The 16,242-nt window shown below is 59.8% G+C and overlaps 1 pseudogene; it reads right to left on the reverse strand.

The window, feature by feature from the left end:
• Positions 1-12,390: 12,390 nt before the first annotated feature.
• The window catches only part of LOC133895067 (purple acid phosphatase 23-like), a 34,990-nt pseudogene continuing 31,138 nt past the window's right edge, over positions 12,391-16,242 (reverse strand).

The raw sequence follows: 16,242 nt of genomic DNA on the forward strand, positions 1-16,242 counted from the left end.
ATTTAAATGATCATATTGAACCCTATATTATGCAAATAGGCCTTCTAAATATTTTGTATCCCATATTAGGTGCACCATCATAACAACAAGCATAGCGGAGGCGTTCAACAATGTCCTAAAGGGAATACAGGGCCTTCTGTTATGTGCCATCATTGAGCTCACATTCTACAGAATGGCGGATTACTTTCGAGACTTTGGTATGCTATTGTGAATTGCATCACACGGTTCGCACCTAAGGTGGAGGAAATCTTATCCAGAAGGAGGAACCAGGGCACACTTTCATCAGACGAGGATCGATGACATGGCCAACAATGACTTCAAGGTCATGTACCGCCGTAGGTATGCTTCAGGGTATAGTGGGTGGGGGGGGACACCATGCAGCAATGTCAACTTGGGCCTCATGAGGTGAAGTACACATGCAATAAGCCAAAACTTCACCATATCCCGTGCTCGCATATCTTAGCTGCTTGGAGGGATATGAGCGGTTATGGCAGATCACAGTACATAGCACCGTACTTTATGATAGATGCATTGAGGAGCACATGGCTTCCAAAGATGTTGTCCTTCAACATCAGAAGCAGCTATAAAGCGATTGAAGGGCCTACGTGGGTACCTTATTCCCGAGCACGACGCACGGATCCTGGAAGGCATAGATCCACAAGGATGCAAGGTGACATGAATGAAGCAGATAACATTTATAGCCTACGCAAGTGCAAACTTTGTAAATAACCTGGTCATGATAGGAGGATATGCCCGACCTGGCAGTAAACTATCATGCACTATCGAATTGTAGTATTTTAGAGTTGTTGCATTTATTGAACCATGAAGCTTTTCTGACCTATTTATTGAACCATTAAGCTTATAACATATTCTAATTTGGTATTCACATACTTATTGAACCATGAAAAGTGTAGTATATTCTTTTTTGTTATTCATATACGTATTGAACCATGAAGCTTGTAATATATTTATATTTTTTGTTCATCTACTTATTGAACCATGTAGCTTGAAATTATTATCATGGCTCATGCTCGTCTTCCTGAGCTTCTTCAGTGGTGGTACAATGAGAACTATAGGGGATGGATGATTTTCACAGGGCAGCAGGTACCACAATTATATATGCTTTTTAATTGCCAAAATAATTTATTATTAACTCAGTACATGTATTGGACACCTTTTATAGTTGCCTCCGTTGCGAGCCCGGTGTGTCTACACGATTAAGGAGTTGGACCCTCGATTCCACGAGCTAGTCGCACAAGCAGGCTTACTACCTTTCGCTCTCATGATGGCCGGAGCTCCCATGGCGGTGGTGATAGGACACCTCTCCCGTCAATTGAGGAACCACTGCTCACAGGTCTCGTCGACCGGTGGTGTCCTGAGATGCACATGTTCCACTTTCCTTTTGGCGAGATGGTCATAACATTGAGGGACGTGGCTATGCTAACCGGGCTGCCAATCAGGGTCACCCCGTTAATAGTTTTGCGACCAGTGAAGGAGCAGTGGAAGGGTTACGTTGAGGGCAGGTAATTACTTTTTATGTATTGTACTTCAAATATTGTAGTGCTATTCAAGCTTCATTAACCATCTGTATCTTGTAGGTTTGGTGTGCCATATGACAAGAAGGATGTTGGCCTCTTCATGTCCTAGATTCATGAGCTGCCACAGTTCGGTCCATGCCCACCGGATGTGGATGATGCTACTGTTATACAACACTATGAGGTGTACTTATACGTCCTACTGGGAGGTATCATGTTCTACAACACGGCAGAAGATTATGTTATTCCCCATATTGTATGATTAGTGAGTCAGATCGCTTCATATCCTTATGAGTTGACATCTTACAGTTGGGGATCTGTTGTGCTAGTTGCCACCTACAGAGGATTGTGTAATGCAACCCATCGATCAAAGAACAAAGGATCTGCAATAGGCTGCTGTCAGTGTATCAGGAACGGGGGGTCCCTGAGTCCCGAGGCCAGGCCAGCCGTCCGCCACGTGTCACCATCCCGCGAGGTCCCTCCTGCGGGAGGAGGAAAATCTAAGTCCCGGGAGAAGGTGCTCAGGGCCATAGCCTCTGGTCCCCGAGCACCCCAGTTCCTCGATGACCCGCAGAGTCCAAGTACCGGGAAGAAAGTGCTCGGGGAGGTGCCCGGTCGCCCCTGAGCACCCTAGTCCCCCGACGATCAGAAGAGCTAAGTTCTGGGAGAGAGCGCGCACGCAGCCCCCGAGCGCCCGGTTCCCCGAGGGTCAGTGCAAAAGTGCTCGGGAGAGAGTGCTCGGGATTGCACGTGGCAGCCCCCGAGCACTCGGTTCCCCGAAGGTTCGTGCGAGAGTGCTCGGGAGAGAGTGCTCAGGGAGGTGAACAGTACCCCTGAGCACTCGGTGCCCCGACGACCCAGAAGGGCCCCCGAGGGGCCCGCCGATGAGGTATCAACCAGTCAGAGGTCCGAGGCCACATTTAATGGGCGTGCGCGGCCTGACATCCCCAACTGCTCCCACCGCAATGTCAGTCCCTGCCATGCTTTGGCAGAGAGGCGTGGGGCCATTAATTGCACGGGTCCCATCCCGTATCATCCGGTGTATCTCGGGATAACGTTGCCAGGATCAAGGTGTTCCGCCCGCCGCCCTGCCGTGGCAGAGGAACAAGACAGGGCGGGCATGCCGGGTGCCTATGTGGCTGCCCGGTGGGCCCTCTCAACGGCGCCCGTCGCCAGGGCGTCCACAGTGACGAGTGACCAGACGCGCGCCGCGTTTTTCCACCGTCCCAGTCACTTCGTCCAGAGGAAATGATGACGCCTTTCCCAGTCGTGGCGTTTTGGAACTTGTGCCCCTTCCTTCCCGTTCGGGGTATGTCGCGGCCGGCGAGTGCATAAAAGGATCGGCATACAGAAAGAAGAGAACAATTGGAAAACATTGGAGGAGAGAACAATTGAAAAGAAAGACAAGCCCAAGCAGTCGACCGGGCCACACTCAGACGAAAAACCTTGCAAGCAAGCCTGAGCAGAGCTAGAACAAGGAGCCTTAAGCTCTTAGTTAGATAATATATTCTTGTAACCAGATATATCCCTGAAGGATCCCCGTCAGGGTAATTTGTTGCATCCATAAAGGAGTAGGGTATTACGCCCCCGTGCGGCCCGAACCTGTCTAAACTCCGGTGCATTTACTTCCCTTTGCACTAGGTCGATCATCCCCCACCACCGGCCGTTGCATTTACTTCCATTTCCATTTATTTCTCCGACGAACTTATTCAGGATCATCCCCCCGGCCGAATCTTTAAAAAGGGGTCTCTCGGGATCCCTGCGACAGGAGTTAATCCTCCGACAGCTGGCGCGCCAGGTAGGGGGGAACATCCTTGAATCTGTTTGTTTGTCTTTCTCCATAGGAAAAATGGCCGGTGGACATCGTCTCCAGCGTTCCGGCTCCACTTCCAGTGAGGAAATGTTGCCCGACGTCCGGGAGGCCCCAGTCGCTGCTGCGTTTCAGCAGCAGCCACTATCTGCACGTACGGCTTTCCCCTCCCAAGGGGACCAGGGTGCTGGGCCCAGCAGGGCCGCCACCGCCGCCGCCGGTGCACCGTCCGACCCCCAGCAGGTGGTCGAAACCCCAGTCGCTAGGTTCGCCTCTGGGCAGCGCCGGGTGCCTCTGCGGCATAGGCTCGCCTTCGGCGAGGCTGGCCTCGGAAGTGCGCTACTTGTGGCGCACGCTCTCCTCAGGCATCCGCCTGTCCAGGCAACGCCAAACACTTCGAAAGGCCGCTGGATCCAAGACGTCGCTGCCCTAGTCGGCATTGCTCGCCACCAGGTCCTGGCCAGGAGTTCTCGCGCCACCACCCAGCGTGGCGCTGCCAGAACCGGCTCATCAACGGGCAACGTTCGCACGGGCCGGGGGGCCTCCAGGCGGAGCGCCACCCCCCTGGCCGCGTTCGAAGCCCAAGACCTCTGCTTGCGTCTCAACGAGCGGAGGGGCCACGAGGATGCGCGCGTCACCCTCGAGCGCCAGCGGGAAACCCAGCAGGAGGCCGAGGCTGAGGACCAGGCCTCCTCTGTTCCGGCCCACGATCGCCAGGAATCCGCGGCCCGTCGGCATTCTCCGCCAAGGAACATCGCCCCCACCACGGGGTACGGCACCGGTTGCCGTGCCTTTACCACTAAGCTCCGCCGGGTCAAGTGGCCCTCCAAGTTCCGCCCCGAGCTGCCAGAGAAGTACGACGGGTCCATCGACCCCGTTGAGTTCCTCCAGATCTACACTACGGCCGTCCAAGCGGCCGGAGGCAGCGAAAAGATGATGGCGAATTATTTCCATGTTGCCTTGAGGGGCTCTGCCCGTTCTTGGCTTATGAACTTACCCCCAGGGTTTATTAGCTCCTGGGATGACCTGTGCCACCAGTTTGTGGCTAATTTTCAGTGCGACCTCCACGCCGTCAAGCAACAGGAGGGGGAGACGCTGCGGCGTTTTATTCAGCGCTTCAGCCAGGTCCGCAACACCATCCCGCGGGTAGCCCCCCACGCTGTCATCATCGCCTTCTGGCAGGGCGTCCGCGATGAGCGGATGCTCGAAAAGCTAGGTACGCACGAAATCGAAACCACTGCGGAGCTCTTCGCACTGGCCGATAAGTGTGCCAAGGTGGCGGAGGCCCGGGCGTGGCATGCTCCGCGCCCCACCGCCGACCAACCAAGTTCTTCCTGTTCCGATAGGCGGGAAAAGAAGAAGAGAAGAAAGCGCGAAGCCGCTCCTGTCGAACCGGCCCAGGGCCCCGCCCATAGGCCGGCCCAAGAACCCGACCGCTGGCAAGAACGCCGGGCTGCCGCCGACAGACGGCCCGCGCCCGCAAGGGCCCCTGCTAGGGCCCCTCCTCGGGCCCCGGCCCCCGCGAGGGCCCCGGCACCAGCTAGGGCACCGGCTCCCGCAAGAGCCCCGGCACCTGGCCGGGCTCCTGCTCCAGCGAGGGTCCCCGCTCCCGCGGGGCCCGAGCTAGGCAAATGGTGCCCCATACACCAGACCAGATGGCACGATCTCACGGAGTGTCGTACGGTCAAGGGTCTCGTCGAGCAACGCCAGAGGGAGCGCGACGAGTCCCGCGGGGGAGGCGATGCTGAGGCCGCCCCCGGCAACACCGAGCCTGGCTTCCAGGAGCCCGAGCATACCGTCGCCTTCATCGACGGAGGCACCTACACGCCTTCCTCGCGACGTGGCATCAAGGTCATGCGGCGCGAGGTGTGCTTGGCAACCCCAAGAGAGGAAGCCGCCTGGCCCCTAAGGTGATCGGACGCCCCAATCACGTTCAGCATGGTCGACCACCCAGCGAGTACTGCAGCCTGGGGCGACTGCCCCTGGTAGTGTCCCCCACCATCTGCAATGTCAAGGTCGGCAGGGTGCTGATTGATGGTGGTGCAGGCCTCAACCTCCTCTCCAAGGAGGCTTTTGAAAAGCTGCAGGCGTCCTCCAGGCGCCTAAGGCCGTCGCTCCCATTCTGCGGAGTGACACCCGGCCACTCCCTGCCCCTTGGGCAGGTTGAGCTACCCGTGACCTTTGGGAATCGGGACAACTTCCGCACGGAGAACGTCCTCTTCGACGTCGCGGAGCTCCCCCTCCCCTACAACACCATCCTCGGGCGTTCGGCGCTCGCCAAGTTCATGATGGCCGCGCATTATGCGTATCTCACGGTTAAGATGCTGGGCCCAGCAGGCCCCATCTCCGTGATTGCCGACTCCGGCGACGCCGTCTCCTGCGCCGAGCAGTCGTACATGGCTCTGGTTTCAGCACGGGCTGAAGTCGAAGGCTACACAGGGGACCCGGGAACCTCTTCATCCAAACCCCGACTCGCCGCCGACGCCTCTGTTCCTATGAAGGAGGTCGTGGTGGGCGAATGCCCTACCCAGGTCGTCCGAATCGGCGGTGACCTGGGCAGCAAATAGGAAAGCGCGCTCGTCACCTTCCTCCGGGCCAACGCAGACGTGTTTGCATGGCAACCGTCCGACATGCCCGGGATCCCCAGGGAGGTGATCGAGCATCACTTGGCGGTGCGCTCGGACGCCCGCCCGGTGAAGCAGAAGGTCCAGCGGCAGGCGCCTGAGCGCCAGGAGTTCATCCGGGAGTAGGTCAGCAAGCTCCTTGACGCCGGATTTATCCGAGAGGTCCTCCACCCCGACTGGCTGGCAAATTCAATCATCGTCCTGAAGGCCAACGGCAAGCTCCGCATGTGTGTGGACTACACCGACCTAAATAAGGCTTGCCCTAAAGATCCTTTTCCCTTGCCCCGCATTGATCAAATTGTAGATGCAACCGCGGGATGCGATCTTTTATGTTTTTTAGATGCAAACTCCGGGTATCATTAGATCCGCATGGCCGTTGAGGACGAAGAAAAAACTGCTTTTACCACTCCGATGGGAACTTACTGTTATATATCAATGCCTTTTGGTTTGCGCAATGCTGGGTCTTCTTTCCAGCGCGCCATTCGCATTACCCTTGATTCGCAAGTCGGTCGCAACGTCGAGGCCTACATCGACGATCTCGTGGTCAAGTCCCGAGACCGCGCCACCCTGCTCGAAGATCTTGCCAAGACTTTCAAAAGTCTTCGCACCACCCGCCTCAAGCTCAACCCTGAGAAGTGTGTCTTCGGGGTGCCGGCGGGCAAGCTCCTCGGTTTCTTGGTTTCCGGCCGAGGAATAGAGGCCAATCCAGAGAAGATTCGGGCCATCGAGCAGATGCGACCCCCGGCTCGACTCAAAGAGGTCCAGCGTCCCGCCGGCTGCATGACGGCCCTCGGGCGCTTCATCTCCAAACTCGGGGAGTGAGGGCTCCCCCTCTTCAAGCTTCTGAAGAAGACCGGTCATTTCGACTGGACGCCGGAGGCCGAGCAGGCCTTCTGCGATCTGAAGAAGTACCTCACCTCGCCACCCGTGCTGGTGGCTCCCTCTGAAGGTGAGCCCCTACTGCTCTACGTCTCGGCCACTCCTCAGGTCATGAGCATGGTGCTGGTGGTGGAGCGTGACGAGTGCGCGGGGCCAGGTGCTGGGTCCCAGCTCCCGGTGGCCCCCGAGCACTCACCCGTCCTCGCGGCTCCCCCCGAGCAAGGGGTCGAGTCCGAGCATTCTGCTCCTCCCGACCAGGGAGTCGAGCCCGAGCACCCGGCCAGCCCCGACCACGCCGCCGAGCCTGGGGGCTGCAACAGCCCCTCGGGTAAAGCCACCGTCTGGGCTCGTCGGGTACAGCGACCGATGTACTTCGTCAGTGAAGTCCTCCGGGAGGCCAAAACAAGGTATCCCCAGGCTCAGAAGCTGCTCTACGCCGTGCTCATCACTTCCCGGAAGCTGCGCCACTACTTTCAAGTGCACAAGGTCTCGGTGGTTACCACGTATCCACTGGGACCCATTCTCCGGAACCGAGAAGGCACCGGGCGTGTTGTCAAGTGGGCGGTGGAGCGGCGGAATTCGACCTTCACTTTGTCAATCGCCAGACGATCAAAAGCCAAGCGCTCTCTGACTTCGTGGCAGAGTGGACACCCGTCCCCGAGGTCGTCCCCGAAGATATTTCTGCATATCCCGGGCACAATGCGCCCGGGTACTGGGTCATGCACTTCGACGGTTCCCTCTCACTGAAAGGCGTGGGGGCCGGGGTGGTTCTCACCTCCCCAACGGGTGAAGAACTCTGGTACATTGTGTACCTGCAGTTCCATGCATCGAACAACATGGCGGAATATGAAGGTCTCATCGCCGGCCTCCGGGTTGCGGTGGGGCTCAGGATCCGTCGCCTCTTGGTCAAAGGGGACTCCCAACTGGTGGTCAACCAGGTATCCAAAGAGTACCAGTGCACGGATCCTCAAATGGCGACGTACGTAGCAGCTGTCAGGAAGCTGGAGAGGCGCTTCGATGGCCTGGAGTTGTGGTACATCCCTCACCGCGACAACACTCTGGCCGACGAGCTCTCCCGCCTGGCCTCCTCCCGTGCGCGCGTCCCTGTCGGAGTCTTTGAAGAAAGACTCACACGGCCTTCCGTCCTGCCTGCCGAACAGGACGAAGGGGAAACCTCGAACTCAATTCAGGGGACCCCGGCGGTGCCCTCAGTGGGAAGCCCCGTCAGGGTGCCGCCGTCCGGCGAGTGCGCTGCACTCGCTGAATGTTCTCAAGATGCCTCGTGGATGGACGACATCCGAGGGTACTTGAAGGAAAAGTCCTTTCTCGGGGATGAGGCGTCTGCCGAAAGAGTTGCTTGGCAGTCCAAACGCTATGCCATAGTGGATGGGGATCTCTACCAGCATAGCGCAGGAGGCGTCCTCCTGAAATGCATCTCCCGGGCAGAAGGCGGCGAGCTTCTCGCTGAGATCCATGAGGGCGAGTGCGGTGGCCATTCATCGTTCCGCACGTTGGTCGGGAAGGCCTTCCGGCAAGGTTTCTACTGGCCTACAGCTCTCCAGGATGCTTCCGAGCTGGTTCGGCGCTGCAGGGCGTGCCAGTTCCATGCAAAGCAGCTTCACCAGCCAGCTCAGGCTCTTCACACCATCCCCCTGTCATGGCCTTTTGCGGTCTGGGGGCTGGACATTCTGGGTCCATTCCCCAGAGCGATCGGGGGCTATGAGTACCTCTACGTCGCCATCGACAAGTTCACCAAGTGGCCGGAGGCGGTCCCAGTCATCAAGGTGACCAAAAACACGGCGCTCCATTTTATCCGCGGCGTCACCAGTCGCTTTGGCGTCCCGAACCAGATCATCACCGACAATGGCACCCAGTTCACGAGTGCCCTGTTCGGGGACTACTGCGAAGACCTCGGCATCAAGCTCTGCTTCGCCTCCGTCGCTCATCCTCGGAGTAACGGGCAAGTTGAGCGCACCAAAGCGGAGATACTGAAAGGCCTCAAAACCCGGACCTATGACGTGCTCGCCAAGCACGGGAAGGGATGGGTGGACGAGATGCCCGCCGTGCTATGGGCTAACCGGACCACGCCAAGCTGCGCTACCGGGGAGACTCCATTCTTCCTCGTCTACGGCGTTGAGGCGGTCCTCCCCTCCGAGCTCACCCTAGGCTCCCCTCGGGTGCATGCCTATACAGAAGGCGAACAGGAGCAGCAAAAGCACGACGACGTTGATTACCTGGAGGAGCGCCGGCGGCGTGCCGCCGTCCGGGCGGCTCGGTACCAGCAGAGTCTGCGGCGATACCATCAGCGCCATGTCCGGGCCCGGTCTTTCGAGGTGGGGGACCTAGTTCTCCGACGCGTCCAGTCGTGCGAAGGAAAGAATAAGCTCTCCCCTATGTGGGAAGGTCCCTTCACCGTGATCGGGGTCCCGCGAGAAGGTTCTTTCAGGTTGGCAGCAAAAGATGGGTAGCCGCTTCCCAACCCATGGAATATCGAGCACCTGCGCAAGTTCTATCCGTAGATGGCCACGCTCGCGGCTCAGGTCAACCAGGCCGGGGACTTCCCCCCCGCCCAAGTTGACCGGGGGCTACCACTCATTGGGCAAGTCACCCAAACTTGTAAAAAAATTTTCAATCCAGTATGAACGTTGAAATACAATCATTGTGTCAAATTCATTTTTCTGGATTCCATATGTTTAATCTGTCTGGTGAGATGCTCGATTGTGCGAGAAAAAGTTCGCTCTCTCATTTTCCCCGCTGATAAAAGAATCCCAATCGGTATGCACGCGGGCAGTTGCCGCTGACTTACGTCCGATGTGGTAGGCTGTGGTGTTCGGTGTCGTGACAGGCTCCCGGGCACTACCGATTTCCTGGGCGCTCTGGGTAATCCTATCGCTCGAGCTGCTCGAGTAGTCCGAAGCCCAGGCCCCAGGGGCGGGCTGTCGGTGCTCGGTCTGGTCTGTCATACCCGGGCGCCACCGGACCATAGGACCTCTGGGTTATGCCTCTATCTGCTCTTGTCCGCCGGTCTGGGTATTCGAGAGGTCTCGGGTCGAAAACGAGAGCAGTCTATAACAAGTACCGCACCAACAGAGCGCACCAAGCAAAGAAATTCCATATTCTCTCTTAAGTCACAGGTCGACAATCAAGAGAAGCTCGATCACGAGGGCCTCGATGCCCAGGTCGCTGATCGGCCCCAAGGGTTCTCGGGTGGTCCTACCGCTTAGGCATGAGTGGCCGAGATCACCCGACCCCGGGATCCTCGCGTGCCCCTTGACGCTCAGGCGCTCCGGCTGAAGGAACCAAGTCCCCGGGCATCCCGAGCTCAGAAGCACACGCCCCTTCTTGATCGGTTGGCCGAAAGGCCGACAGCTGTCCGGTGAGTGGTTAAATTCAGACAAATTTATGTTCAATAGTATTCTGTTCCCGAGTTATCCTCGGGGGCCCTCGTATTCTAATCTGCCCGGTGAGATGATCTCCTCACGCACAAAACCCTACCGTGTGTCTACTTTTTCCTAGAACGACAGAACGGTCCGTAGAAAGGTGTACCGTATGTGCGGTAATGTCCGACCGAAGTCCTTTGTGGTGGTCGCGGTGTTCGGTCCGCTTTTAAGGGCCCCGAGCACTACCGAGTCCCTGGGTGCCCTGGGTAATCCTTTCGCTCGAGCCACTCGAGTAGTCCGGAGCCTAGGCCTCAGGGGCGGGCTGTCGGTGCTCGGTTCGGTCCGTCTTAAGCCCAGGCATCACCGAACCATGGGGACTCTTGGTCACATTTCCGCCCGCGCACGTCTCCGGTCTACTGACTGAGTGGTCGTGAGGTGAAAAAGTATTCACCGGTCATGGCGTGTTCCGTGCTGGATCGATCCATCTCCCGAGCAAGGAAGTTCGTGTCTTTGTCTTTTGACTTAGATGATGCGGACTCGCGAGGGCTCGGGGGCTGAACGCGCCAAGAACGATGATCGGGATGACTTCGTTCTCAGGGATGGAAAGGTCGGGAACGGTCCGACTGAGTACTCCTCGGGGCTTCAAGGCAAAACATCAGAAGAAACACTAAGTACTCAAGAACACTGGAGTTGCAAGCCCAAAGAAAAGCTCCCATTATATTCACAAGGAAAATACAAGCTTTTCTAAGGGATCGCTCCCATATTTACATCCAGCCAAGACAAAAATAAAAGAAGAGGAAATTACTACAAAAGCCTAATCGGAGGCAGAGTCGGCATCGGAGTCGTCTCGGCCATCCCCGGGGGCTGGCAGCGGCGGCACTTCCCGCCTGAAGCCGGCCGCCACCTCGGCAGCGGTGCTCCAAACTGCTTCCCGGGCGGCCTCTCCCTCTGCTTCGACCACTCCTTCCCGCGCCGGCTCCAGCGGGAAGTTCGGGTCTCTGCTCCGGTAGCAGGCCATGACGTGCTCGGCCACCACGTGGGCCAAGCCGTGTCCTTCCCGGGCGGCGAGCTCCTGGACGGCCCAGGGCAGCGCCTCGAGGTGCTCGCAGACTTGTTGAAGCCCTAGGACGTGTCGTGCGGGGCTATCGCTCTTCTCGTCCGCGACGAGTCACCCAAGGCCGGCCCTCTCCACGGCCCGCCGCATCCGCCGGAGTATGTCCTCCAACATTTGCTGTAGGTTGACCCGCGAGACAAAGGCAGTCTCAAGCTTCTCCTTCGCGGCCCGCAGCTGCTCCTCGAGTCCCTGGCCCCCGGCCGCGCCAGAAGAGCCACCATCGGTTGCGGAGCCGGCGGCTTGCTTTGTCTGCGCCACCAGTTCGGACAAGGCGCGCTCACGGGGGGTCAACTCTGCCTCGTGTTTAGCGTTCTCCTCCTCCCTGGTGGCGACGGCCGCTGCCGCCGCGGCAGCCTCCCCCTCTCGACGGGTGAGCTCCCCCTCCCAGCGGGTCAGCAAGTCCTCCTGGTAGGCCAGCAAGTCCTCCCGGAGGGAGACGTCCTCCTCCCACCGGCGGATATCTTCTTCAATTTTTCGGAGGTCTTCTTCCCAACGATGGAGGCCGGCGCGCGTCTGATCGGCCTCGCCCTCTCGGCGGGTCAGCTCGGCCCGGAGCTCCTCCGCCGCCTTCTCGCGGCCGGCGACCACCTCCTCCCTCTCCTGCGCCTGCCCCGCCCTGGCAAGGGCCTCGGCAGCCTGCTGCCGCGACGCCTCAACCAGGCGGGCGGCGTCTTCTCGCTCCTGCGCGGCTTCAGCGCGGGCGGCCTTCAAAATCTCCCGCTCCCACGCGACCTCCGCGCGGGTATTTTCCAGAAGTTTCTGCTCTCGCGCAGCCGCCGCGCGGGCCTCTTCCTAGGCGTTCACGAGTCGGGCGCGCTCCGCTTCGAGCTGCCCCTCCTTCGCGCCCACTGCCGTGCCCAGCCGCTCGACCGCCACCTGGACGCCCTCGATCGCGGCCAGGAAGGGGTCGGCAGGCCGGCCAGGCGCCGGTGGAGCGCCGGTTTCCCCGCGATCCGCCTCCGGGGGGTTCGGGGTCCCCAAGGGTCGCCACACGATCATCCGCCCCGGGCTCGGCACGCCCGAGGTAGGTTCGACAGGCGTCGGGCGCTCAGGCGACCGCCGCGTCCGCTGGCCCCGTCGAGGCCACTACATCCGCCATCGTCCGCCCCGGGCTCTGCATGCCCGGGGTAGGTCCCACCGGCGCCGATAGTTCGGGCGACGGTTGTGTCCCAGCCTCGGTCGCCGCTTCCACCGTCATCACCTCGGCCGCATGTCCGCTGGCCCTCCCGCCATCGCCGCGTCTGCCTGTCTCAGCTCCGCCGGCCGGCTTGGCTTGGGCGATGGCGCCGGCGCCGGCGCTCCTTCGATCGCAGCGGCGCCCGTGGGCGGCCTGCGGGAGATAGACGAAGGTTAAAATCGAAGCCTAGTTCGGGCAAAGAGCGCCCAAGAAAGAGCGAAGAATGAAACTTACTCGGTCGTAGTCCCCCGGTACTGCCATTTGACCACCGGGAGCCTGAAGTTCGGGTCCGGCAGTGCCGGCCCGGAATCCTCCCGTCTCCTCTTCCGCCGGGGGCTCGGCGGGGCCACCACGCCGTTCCCAAGCGCCGGGTCAGGCCCCATCCTCACAAGGCGCGGTTCCAGGACCGGGAACGCCGGCACTGCCGATGGCGACGGCGGGGACTCCGGCACTGGGATATAGACTCGGGGGCGCTTCCCCCGATCCCCCGGCGCCGCTGTTACTACACTGTCGGTGGTGCCCTCTTCTCTGGTGCGGCGGCTGCTGCCCGCAGCGGCCCCACCACCAGCCCGCACCGGGCTGTTCGTGGCCTCCTCGCTGGCCAACTCATCCAACTCAGGGAGCTCGGGGACCTCGGGGCTCCGGCTCCTCGGCCGGTCCACGAGCCCCTGGGCATCAAACTCCGGCAGCTTTGCCATGATCGCCGTGCGCTCGGGGTTGGTGCAGAGCGCCATCTCCGGCCACGGGAGCTCCGTCCGGCTCATGTCTTCCACTCCGGTCACCACTCGGGTCATGCCCCTCAGCTCCGCTAGGCCCAGGTCCCAGCTTGCGCCGATTTGGGTCCGGGTGATATATTCGGGCCCGGTGTAGAGCCAGCACAGCCGGGCCCACTCCCGCAGGGGCGCTAGGCGACGGTGCAAGAAGTCCGCCACCACCATTACCGAGGTCAGCCCGGAGTCGCGCAGGAATCTGATGCGCTCGAACACTGGCTCCAACCTCGCGTCCTTCGACGGCGACACCTCCCACGTCGACTTCCGGGGCTCCGCCGCCACTTTCGGTAGAGCGAGACGATCATGGGGGTTGATGTCGATGAAGAACCAGTCCCGTCGCCACTCCTCCCATTTGCTGCACAGCACCTGGGGGATGTACTGCTCCCCCAAGCCGTCTCGCAGCCGAAGATTGCAGCACCCCGCGACATCCGCCGTGTTGTACCCCCTCTTCTTTCCGGCCGACCGCAGGACGAAGAAATGTCGAAGTAGCGTCACCGAAGGCGCCACTCCCACGAACATCTCGCAGAAGTGCGCGAAGACCGCCAGCACCACAACAGAGTTGGGGCTCAAGTGCACCAGTTGGATGCCGTAGGTGTCGAGGACTTGGAGGAAGAAAGTTGAAAACGGCGGCACCAACCCCGCCGCCACAAAAGAAGTGAACAAAACAATGCACCCGGGAACGGTCGTCGCCGGCGGGAAGTCCGCCGGCGTTACCACCGCGGCTCCCTCCTGCCCCTCGGGGACCAGCAGCTTCCTGATTTTGTCCGCCGCCTCCTCATTCTTCAGGCGAGACTCCGGCAGCACGCTGTCCGGAGTCCTATCACGACGGCCTCCTCCGGCTCTCGGCATCTCGACGGGAGCGGAGGTTGTCTGGTGGTGGAGAGGAAGGAGGAGAAGCGCTCCGATCGCCTGAAAGGTTTCTAAGGGCTCCGGAGCACGAAGGAGACAAGAGCAAGATCGCAAGAAGGCGTAAAGAGGGGGGGGGGGCGGATTGATCCCCTCCCCCTTTTATATTTCAGAGTTCAAACGTTGCCGGCCAATGGTTCGCTCGGCGGGACGGTTTCCTCGGTCGGAACAACTGCCAGGCGAATCTCCCGCTGGTCGCGTGGCATCAGCGGCTGCCAGGCGTATTTTCCTCGATCTGCACGGCAGCCGCGCGTGACGCCCGTACCATCGTCATGCCCTTCGGGAGTTGTGTGGGCACGCGTCCGCTTGTCTCCCCGCTGGGCCGTACCCGAGGCCCGGTTCTAAAGGGCCACCTCTTAAAAGCCTGCCATGTGGCGTCCATGCCTGCCTCGGCCTCGCCCGCGACGAAGGGCCCATCCGCAGTCTCCGTGCCATCACCTCCCAATGGGCCCGGGGGCTACTGTCGGTGTATCAGGAACCGGGGGTCCCTGAGTCCCGAGGCCAGGCCAGCCGTCCACCACGTGTCACCATCCCGCGAGGTCCCTCCTGCGGGAGGAGGAAAATCTAAGTCCCGGGAGAAGGTGCTCGGGGCCACAGCCTCTGGTCCCTGAGCACCCCAGTTCCCCGATGACCCGCATAGTCCAAGTACCGGGAAGAAAGTGCTCGGGGAGGTGCCCGGTCGCCCCCGAGCACCCTAGTCCCCCGACGATCAGAAGAGCTAAGTTCCGGGAGAGAGCGCTCGGGGGGCTGCGTGCGGCAGCCCCCGAGCGCCCGGTTCCCCGAGGGTCAGTGCAAAAGTGCTCGGGAGAGAGTGCTCGGAATTGCACGTGGCAGCCCCCGAGCACTCGGTTCCCCGAAGGTTCGTGTGAGAGTGCTCGGGAGAGAGTGCTCGGGGAGGTGAACAGTACCCCCCGAGCACTCGGTGCCCCGACGACCCAGAAGGGCCCCCGAGGGGCCCACCGATGAGGTGTCAACCAGTCAGAGGTCCGAGGCCGCATTTAATGGGCGTGCGCGGCCTGACATCCCCAACTGCTCCCGCCGCAGTGTCAGTCCCTGCCATGCTTTGGCAGAGAGGCGTGGGGCCATTAATTGCACGGGTCCCGTCTCGTATCATCCGGTGTATCTCGGGATAACGTTGCCAGGATCAAGGCGTTCCGCCCGCCGCCCTGCCGTGGCAGAGGAACAAGACAGGGCGGGCACGCCGGGTGCCTATGTGGCTGCTCGGTGAGCCCTCTCAACGGCGCCCGTCGCCAGGGCGTCCACAGTGACGAGTGATCGGACGCGCGTCGCATTTTTCCACTGCTCCAGTCACTTCGCCCAGAGGAAATGATGACGCCTTTCCCAGTCGTGGCGTCTTGGAACTTGTGCCCCTTCCTTTCCGTTCAGGGTATGTCGCGGCCGGCGAGTGCATAAAAGGATCGGCATACAGAAAGAAGAGAACAATTGGAAAACATTGGAGGAGAGAACAATTGAAAAGAAAGACAAGCCCAAGCAGTCGACCGGGCCACACTTAGATGAAAAACCTTGCAAGCAAGCCTGAGCAGAGCTAGAACAAGGAGCCTCAAGCTCTTAGTTAGACAATATATTCTTGTAACCAGATATATCCCTGAAGGATCCCCCTCAGGGTAATTTGTTGCATCCATACAGGAGTAGGGTATTACGCCCCCGTGCGGCCTGAACTTGTCTAAACTCCGGTGCATTTACTTCCCTTTGCACTAGGTCGATCATCCCCCACCACCGGTCGTTGCATTTACTTCCATTTCCATTTATTTCTCCGACGAACTTATTCAGGATCATCCCCCCGGCCGAATCTTTAAAAAGGGGTCTCTCGGGATCCCTGCGACAGGAGTTAATCCTTCGACAGCTGCCTACACCTCTTACAACTTTGGAGCTAGGAATACCTCCCGGTTTGTCGGCCTTCGGTGCTCAAGAGCTAGTATCCAGTCTCAATCTCCGATGGCATTGCAGATGTTATGAGGCCTACGATGGGGTATCGGTGGATGTATGCTAGGCTGAGATATAGTTAGAAACAAGACCATGGTAGCTA

The sequence above is a fragment of the Phragmites australis genome, chromosome 16 (genome assembly GCF_958298935.1).
Source record: "Phragmites australis chromosome 16, lpPhrAust1.1, whole genome shotgun sequence".
Lineage (NCBI taxonomy): Eukaryota > Viridiplantae > Streptophyta > Magnoliopsida > Poales > Poaceae > Phragmites > Phragmites australis.